Genomic DNA, 7,500 nt, shown 5'->3' with positions numbered 1-7,500 from the left:
TTAACCACTCGGCCACGACTACAAGCTGGCTGAAAGGGGCACGTCGTTTGTGGATTGGTGCCTTGCAGCGTCGCTGCCCGAGGCCAGTGTAGATCAGCAAGAACTCAACAACAAAACGTACCGCTCCACAAAAAGAGGCTCGTTCACCCGAACAGGGACTTGAACTCTGGACCCTCAGATTAAAAGTCTGATGCTCTACCGACTGAGCTATCCGGGCTCTTGCTCGAGAAGCGTGCGTGCTGCGTAGGAACGCACAGCAAAATGAATCGTATTGGCGCAGAAAAAAGAGTGTCCTCCAATGCTTTGCGTTTCCTTCTTCGAAGATTCAGAATGGCCGTCAAAACGTCTGCTATGTCAAAATATATTTGCTAATTAGTGGGAATGCAGCCTAGTAGACTGATGATAATAGTAATTAAAGGAAAATAATGCTAGGAAAAAGAACAAATACTCACTGCTACTTGTCTGGAAAGCCTCTTCACAAGCTTCAATGCTGTTGACTTGCCGCGCTCCTATCGTTAATGTAAACTTGTGTCAAAGGCGAAGTTGTTTGTAGCCAGTGGCGCAAAAAGTGGGTATGCGCTATATGCGGCGCATAGGGGCGCCGCATCATGAGGGCGCCAAAGCGATGGTTAAAATTTTTTTTCTTTTTTATAAGTTATATCGTTATCGTTGAAACTCGAAAAAAGATGAATGAAGCAAAAAAGCGGTCGGGGGTTAAAAATAGAAAAAGAAGGAGGTTAAAGGAGATGGCATGTCAAGGGATGCGACAGCAGCTAAATAAGTGGATGGTGAAATGCAACAGGTATGTGATGTTTGTGCTTGGAGGAGGCTTGCAAATATTCATGTTAACAGACTAACGTTTGCTAACTCTGGGAATGTAGCAGCCAGAGCTAGCTAGTTTAGAATATGCAAAACCGAGGTTGATGAGCTGAAAACTAAAAAATATAAGGTAGTGTTGGGGAAATTTTAATATTCATTGATCCCAAACAGGTATCATAAGAGAAAGAACCTATTCAATGTATAAAAGTATATGTGTGTACGTGCTTGTGCGTGACGTTTCAGGAACATATGGGACAGGACCTCTGACCTTAGGGACGGTCAGATTTGGCCAGTTTATTTCAGTACCAGTTTGTGTCTTTAAGTAGCAGTAAGGACCTTATCTGAGTGGGTGAAAGGTACAGCGGGTGAGGAGGAACCTTGAAAACAGTATAAAGGCTGTCTCATATCTTCCTGTTGTGTGTCACTCTCTTGCACAGCGTAACTTCTGTGTACTAGACTGAACCTATTCTTGCAAGAATAAATACTTTTCTTTATATTAATTTGACTCTGAGTGTCTCTTACGCAGTGATGATGTTTAACAGAATTTTTGCCACAACAATTTTGGTGTCAGAGTGGGATTCCTTGGAAGTGCCTTCTGGACCTGAGAGCGGACGGTGTTTGGCCACCTGGACTGAGCAGTTCCAGCTCTACCTCGTAAGCTTGAGAGAGAGGGGCCGACCGCTATCGGGTCCGGGAGGGGCTCCACTGGAATCAAAAGAAAGCGAACCCGTGGCAACCAACATATCTCTGGTAAGAGACGTCTAAAATATTTTCTTTTGGGGAAAAGTATTTTGTTTCGGGTATGAAATGTGAGTGAACCATATTGGCTGAGGGCTGTTTCTGTGGTACGTAATCTGAGATTAATTGAGATCTATATATAGATCAAGAGGTTTCAAACAGATACGAGAGGAAATTATCTGAGATTAATTGAGGTCTGTAACAGATCAAGAGATTTCAAACAGATAGGTAACCTGAAAATGAGTTGTTCCGCCACGGAGCAAATTGTTTTTAGGTACTGAGGCTAATTAGGGGGAACCAGAACAGTTTTTGGTAAACCTTAATTAGGAGGGCACTAATAGTGCAACCCGACCGATTTGGGTTAAAAGAAAAAATCGGGTCTGTTGGGGACGCCTAACAGATCAAGAAAACGCGCGTTGAAGAGAAATCCACAGAGAACAGAGAAGCAGCCAATATGGGGAAGTCTCAAGGTAAGCATGCAAATTTTGATACACCGGTTTTTCTATCAAATGAGAAAATTATGGGGGAAAATTTATGTTTTAGATATTGAAAAAACTGAGAAAATACCATGATTTCCCCAGGGAGGGAACACTGAGCACAACTAGACTGAAAGTAGTGCGAGAATCAGTTGAACAGGGCAGTGAGAAACAAAAAAGGTAGTTATGGCTGTGTTCAACATGTGTAAGCAATGTGGACAAACAATGGATTGTTGTCTTAAAGGGGCAGATAAAAAGGAACTGTCGAGAGAAATAAAGTTTTTACTTCTTCATCCAGTAAATGGATGCATGACATTAGATGTCTAGAGAACTTAAATTTATATGATAAGGATTGAAGTTGCAAGCAGCAATAAGGCTGTCTGTGTGAAATAGGGGATTGTTATCAAAACAAGGGAAAGATTGGAAATTCAAGTGTCACTATGACGGGTGAGAGACTTGATGGAAGAAGGAAGTGAAAAAAAAACAAAAAAAAAACAAGAAGGTTGGTGTGTGAGATATGTTTGTGTGGGGATTGTGCAAACAATCATGTACTGGTTAGATAATGAAGGAACTGGCATGTAGAGAAAAGAAAGAATTAGCATGTAGAACAGAGGATGCAGAAGGAACTGACATGTAGGGAAAGATGGAAGAAATATAGTAGAAAACTATATGTGATGAAAATAAAATGTCTGACAGAATTTATGGAAGTCAAATTAACTGTTTAAATGGTATGAAAAATGAGTTTCAGAATAAAAATAAGGCATTGAGTATGATTAACGGGGATTAATGTGATATAAAGATAAGGAATGTTTCATTAAGCAAAATGGGGAAAAGTTCTATATTTTAATGGTAAAATAATGATTGAAATTAGGTTTAGTTTTAGTTTGATAACCATTGTGTTTTGAACCTAGGGTCCAGCTATGCTGGGGGTACAGAAACAGGGTTTGCTTATTCACCTCGGTTTCCGGATGTTATATAAAAGTACTTGTTCTGTAATTAGGGTTGTTGATGATAATACCAAATTAGTAAAATGTAAAGACAACTTTGACAAAAAATTCTGGAAATCAATAATGTATAATGGTGGATATTTGTTGATATTAAGTCATTGAAGCAAAAGATATTGTCTGTTTTATAAATGAAATTATGGGTCAGGATAATTTCCTTGGACAAGTATGACTAAAGTTAAACGAAAACTTTGTGAAAACAACTTAGAATATTTTGAGCATTTCGATGCAGCTTATTAAAATTAATGTGCGGCCAATGAAAATGATGAAGATTATGATTTGGCTATTGTGATTAAATCCGCCACTGGTGGACTGTAAAAGTATACAGAGAACTGCTTAATCAGTGGCTCTGTTTACATTCCTGAATGGGACACACACTGCTTCAAGGGTGTGCAGTAAGTTGGAGCCGTTTGCAAGCTCACAGTGATCAAACTATAGTCAAGGACAGGTGTCTGATGCTGTAGTTGAGGCTGACACATGAACCCACTAGATGACAGAGAGTGTCTTGATTGTGGTCAGCAGGACAATTTAACACGTAACTGTAAATGCCCACCGAGAAGGTGTAAAAAAACAAAGTGTAATATAGTGACACATTTCTGGTAATAATGTGGGTTTGAAAGTAGATCAGTGTTTATATAACGATATTAAAGTTTTCGTCTGAGAAAGAGTAAGAGATAAAAACAAGGTCAAGAGATTGAAGTATTAAAGTGAATCCTTTTAAAGAAAATATCTATAATAGTAATTTTTAAAAGTGAATTGATGAATACAGGTTGATGTAAAATTAATGACTCCAACAAATGTGAGTAGCAAAATATATCAAAGTAACTAACAGGATGATTGTGTTGTAATTAAACATTTAAAAAAGGATTTTAGAGTATATAGAGAGACTAATCTCACAGATGATTTACAATAACTGCAAAAGTATCACAAGCAGAGAGTGCTTGCCTCGTCAAAAAGTAAATCCTAATTGGAGATTGAGAAATGTGAAACGTTATTCAGAACTAGAATAATTATTTTTATGTAAGAACAAATAAGCAGAAGTAGTAGGCTACCGAATTAACAGTTGCTAAGTGTAAAATGTGTTGAAAGGCATCTGATTAAACAAACAGCTTGAAAAGTTGACCATGAAAGAGCTAGAAGCTGATGTTTTGCTTTCAAAAGATAAGTCTGCTATTGGCTGTAATGAAACAGTTCGCTTATCTAAATCTGATGTGTGCTGTGGCTGAAAGTGCCAGTGCGACAGAGACTCAATCTGAGTGGAAATTTGTAATGTCTAGATTCCCTGACGTGGGCAAAAGACAACTGTAAAACTATGTTTATTTGAAAACACATGTAATTTCTGGCAAAGATGCCTTAAGCTGGGCTAGAGTTAAAATATGGTAGATAAAGTCTGCTGTTAAAAGTTTTATGAAAATGCAGTGTACCTCAGAGTCTCTCTCTGATTCAATGTCAGCTAAAAGCTGTTATCTGAGCCTGTGTCATAAGTAAAGCACAGTGTTTAAGTTGAAAATCATAGACATGGAGAGGTTAAAAGAAATCATTGCCGTTCAGAGGGCAATTTGTATTTGTAAATGGATTTAAGTAAAACTGAATGACTTTAAAGAAGTCTTTAAAATAATAATGCAGACCTTAAACGATAGAGGTGACATTTTGATTAGCGTATTTTAGGACCAGTAACAACTTTGAGCGCTGATTACTGGAGGCCACCGGGGTCAGCAGAGCATTGAGAGGTGAGATGGGCTGTGAGGTTAAAATTAACTTTACGGCAGTCTGACCCAGAAATGTGAGTTCCTCTATACCACTCACCAGAAACCGCATTGATTGTATGGCTTGTTTTTCATTGTGACAAGTGTCTGCAACTATGCCAGGGGACGACACCCTGAAGAGAAGAAAATTAAAGATAAATGATTAGCGGGAGTGGACTTTCAAAAACCAGCTGATTCCATGAGGTGATTGCCATTATTTGCTGCGGAGACAGTAACAAAACTTAATTATATGAGGGACATGATGTTGGTTGCCATATGGGCAAGTAAAATGTATAGAAGAGTCAATTTTGAGCTAATATGTTTATAACATAGTTTTAACTCCTGAAGGTCGTTAGGCATGGTGGTGGCTAAAGATGAAGACAGGCTTTTGTAGATTTGAGAAAAGTCTGGATAATAAAGCTGAATGGTAAAAGGTTAATGTAATACATTTAATATTACATTTTGTCTAAATTACAGTCTTAGGAGGCTGTTGAAAAGATTATTTGTTTATAGTGAGAGAGGCTGCTTGAGTGGAGGAAGGGATGGTAACTGTGTCTGTCTTTTTGTTATCGGCCTGCTAAAGAACAAAATAGTGATAATGAACCAAAACAACCCAGCTGACTTTTCTAAGAAATTGATCATGAACAGACATGCTTTGTAACTGGTTAAGAGACCATGTAAAATTAGGTAAAAGCTACAGTAAAATGTGAAGTTTAAAATCTTAATTAAAATTTAAATCTTTTTAGAGATGATATAATGAAAAGCGAACATTAAAAATGAACAGTTAAAATATGTGTCTAATATGAGTGTGTGTGATGGTGACTGCACTCTATGTCTTGTATGTGTTAGTTTGGGGTACGAATACTGTGTCTGAATAGTGTGTATATTGTGTCATTAACCTCTGGAATGAGGGTTTTATCATTACAGATGGGTTAAGGCAAATGACAAGTTTTAAGGAAGCTAATAGTTTTGAGTCAATCTGATGACAAGATGATGCAGAAAATGGGACGAGCTTTAAATGGATTAGTTATCCAGCTCTGTCTGCTACTGGTAATTATGAATCAATCTATGGATTAAAAGCATTTATGTAAATTGGATTTGTGAAGTTGTAGAGAGATGTCCATCATGGGTTGAGATAAACTAAAATGTTATAGATTTGCAGGCAATAACAAAGTGACATATTGGCTAAGTCAATATCAAATTATCCAGAGAGTCCTACACATTTATGAATATTGTGAACAAAAGGGGGAAAATGTTGTTTGACTGACATTGACCAAGTCTGTACAGCACGACCTGACCTGACAGAAACAATTGAAACAGAATTTTCAGAAACAATGTTTGTAGATGACGGGATTAAGAGACCAAACAACAGGCCTGAAAAGCAGGATACACTGTAAGACTGAGGGCTGTTGCCCTCCAAATTCTCTGATAAGAAGATGTGTTTGTGGCTTTAAGTCATATTTTTGTTTCAGAGGCAGAGAAAGATGTCTGGAGGAATTTTGGCTTTGGGACAACGTTTGGGTTAGTGTTGATGGCAAACTTTATCCAAACACCATTATGTTAGATTGATGCACGAGATGATTCATGCATCAAAAGGGGGGATGGTAACAATTTTGATAACAATTGACAAAATTTGGTTTATTAAGGGACGGTATATGTTGGGAGTACAAGGGGCTTAATAGGGTAAAAGCCTGGCAAGAAGCCATTCTTCTCCCTAACAAAATTGCTGTCTGTAAGTGTGCCGCACACGCTGATAACAAAATTGCAGGACTGTTTCAACAGGAGACGCCAGGGCAGATGCAGCAGCGAAGGCCGTGGCAGCACAGCAGACAAAAGAAACTACGTGTACTTTACTATCTGAAAATAACCTCGACATTTGTTTTTCTTTACAGAGCATGCAGACTTTTGATGCAGGGCAGAATGTGCCCAATAAAATAATGGTTATGGATGAATTTGACTAACTATACTGGCCTAGATTGTTATTGTGGCAGAAAGAAACAAGGCCACACCTGCGCAGCGCATAACTTAAGATTTTCCTTTTGCAGAATGTCAGGAAGGATTGCAGAAAACAGAACTAATTCTGTTCCAAATGTATAAATATTGTGTTGTGGACATGAGCAAAGTGGGTTGAGTGTTTTTCAGGGTAAAAGGACCCCGAGTGCTATTAAGTGAGCAAGAAATTATCCGGAGATAATGTTTCAGGTTGTTGATTCCACAGATCACACCAAAGGGGACGAGCGGCAAGACAAGCGGTCACTAACAAAACTTAAGGTCTCCATTCATAGGTGAAAGCAGGCAAGAAATGGTTCACTCCAGTAGGGGTACATCGTGATCTAAGGGGCAAATCTGGTAATGATCAGAAAACGGTTGGAGAGTGGGACACCTGGGTCCAAGTCTCTCACCTTAGACTACACAGACAGGCCTCAACAATCAAATATGAGGACAACGTGAGGGGTCAAAGGCTTGTGCTAGTAACAGCCTCCCTCACCGGCGAGGGAAAGACTACGGCAACGACTCGCAAAGAGTCACCCTGGTGAAGACGGAATGTCCATGGGGCAAACGAGATGAACAACACACCCGGAGGAAGATGCACGAACTAATGGTTTGAGTTTAGCAAAAGAATCTGTTTTTGTGATGATTTTGATGATTTTATTTGATTGAATCAAAATAGGGCTTAGATCAAATGATTTGATTGGTTAAGGATTCATTAGAAAATAT

At 38.6% G+C, this 7,500-nt stretch overlaps 1 non-coding gene across 1 annotated transcript in view; it reads right to left on the bottom strand.

Moving 5' to 3' along the window:
* trnas-aga (transfer RNA serine (anticodon AGA)) overlaps positions 1-22 on the bottom strand; it is an 82-nt gene extending 60 nt beyond the window's left edge. Inside the window, exon 1 of the tRNA in view lies at positions 1-22. This exon is cut by the window's left edge and continues 60 nt beyond it. This is a non-coding gene — a tRNA (tRNA-Ser).
* Between the last annotated feature and the right edge of the window lie 7,478 nt (positions 23-7,500).

The sequence above is a fragment of the Siphateles boraxobius genome, unplaced genomic scaffold (assembly GCF_051911475.1).
Source record: "Siphateles boraxobius isolate OS27281-9 unplaced genomic scaffold, OSU_SipBor_1 51, whole genome shotgun sequence".
Taxonomy (NCBI): domain Eukaryota; kingdom Metazoa; phylum Chordata; class Actinopteri; order Cypriniformes; family Leuciscidae; genus Siphateles; species Siphateles boraxobius.
Note: the sequence above shows the minus strand (reverse complement) of the source record. Positions and strands in the feature narration are given on the sequence as shown.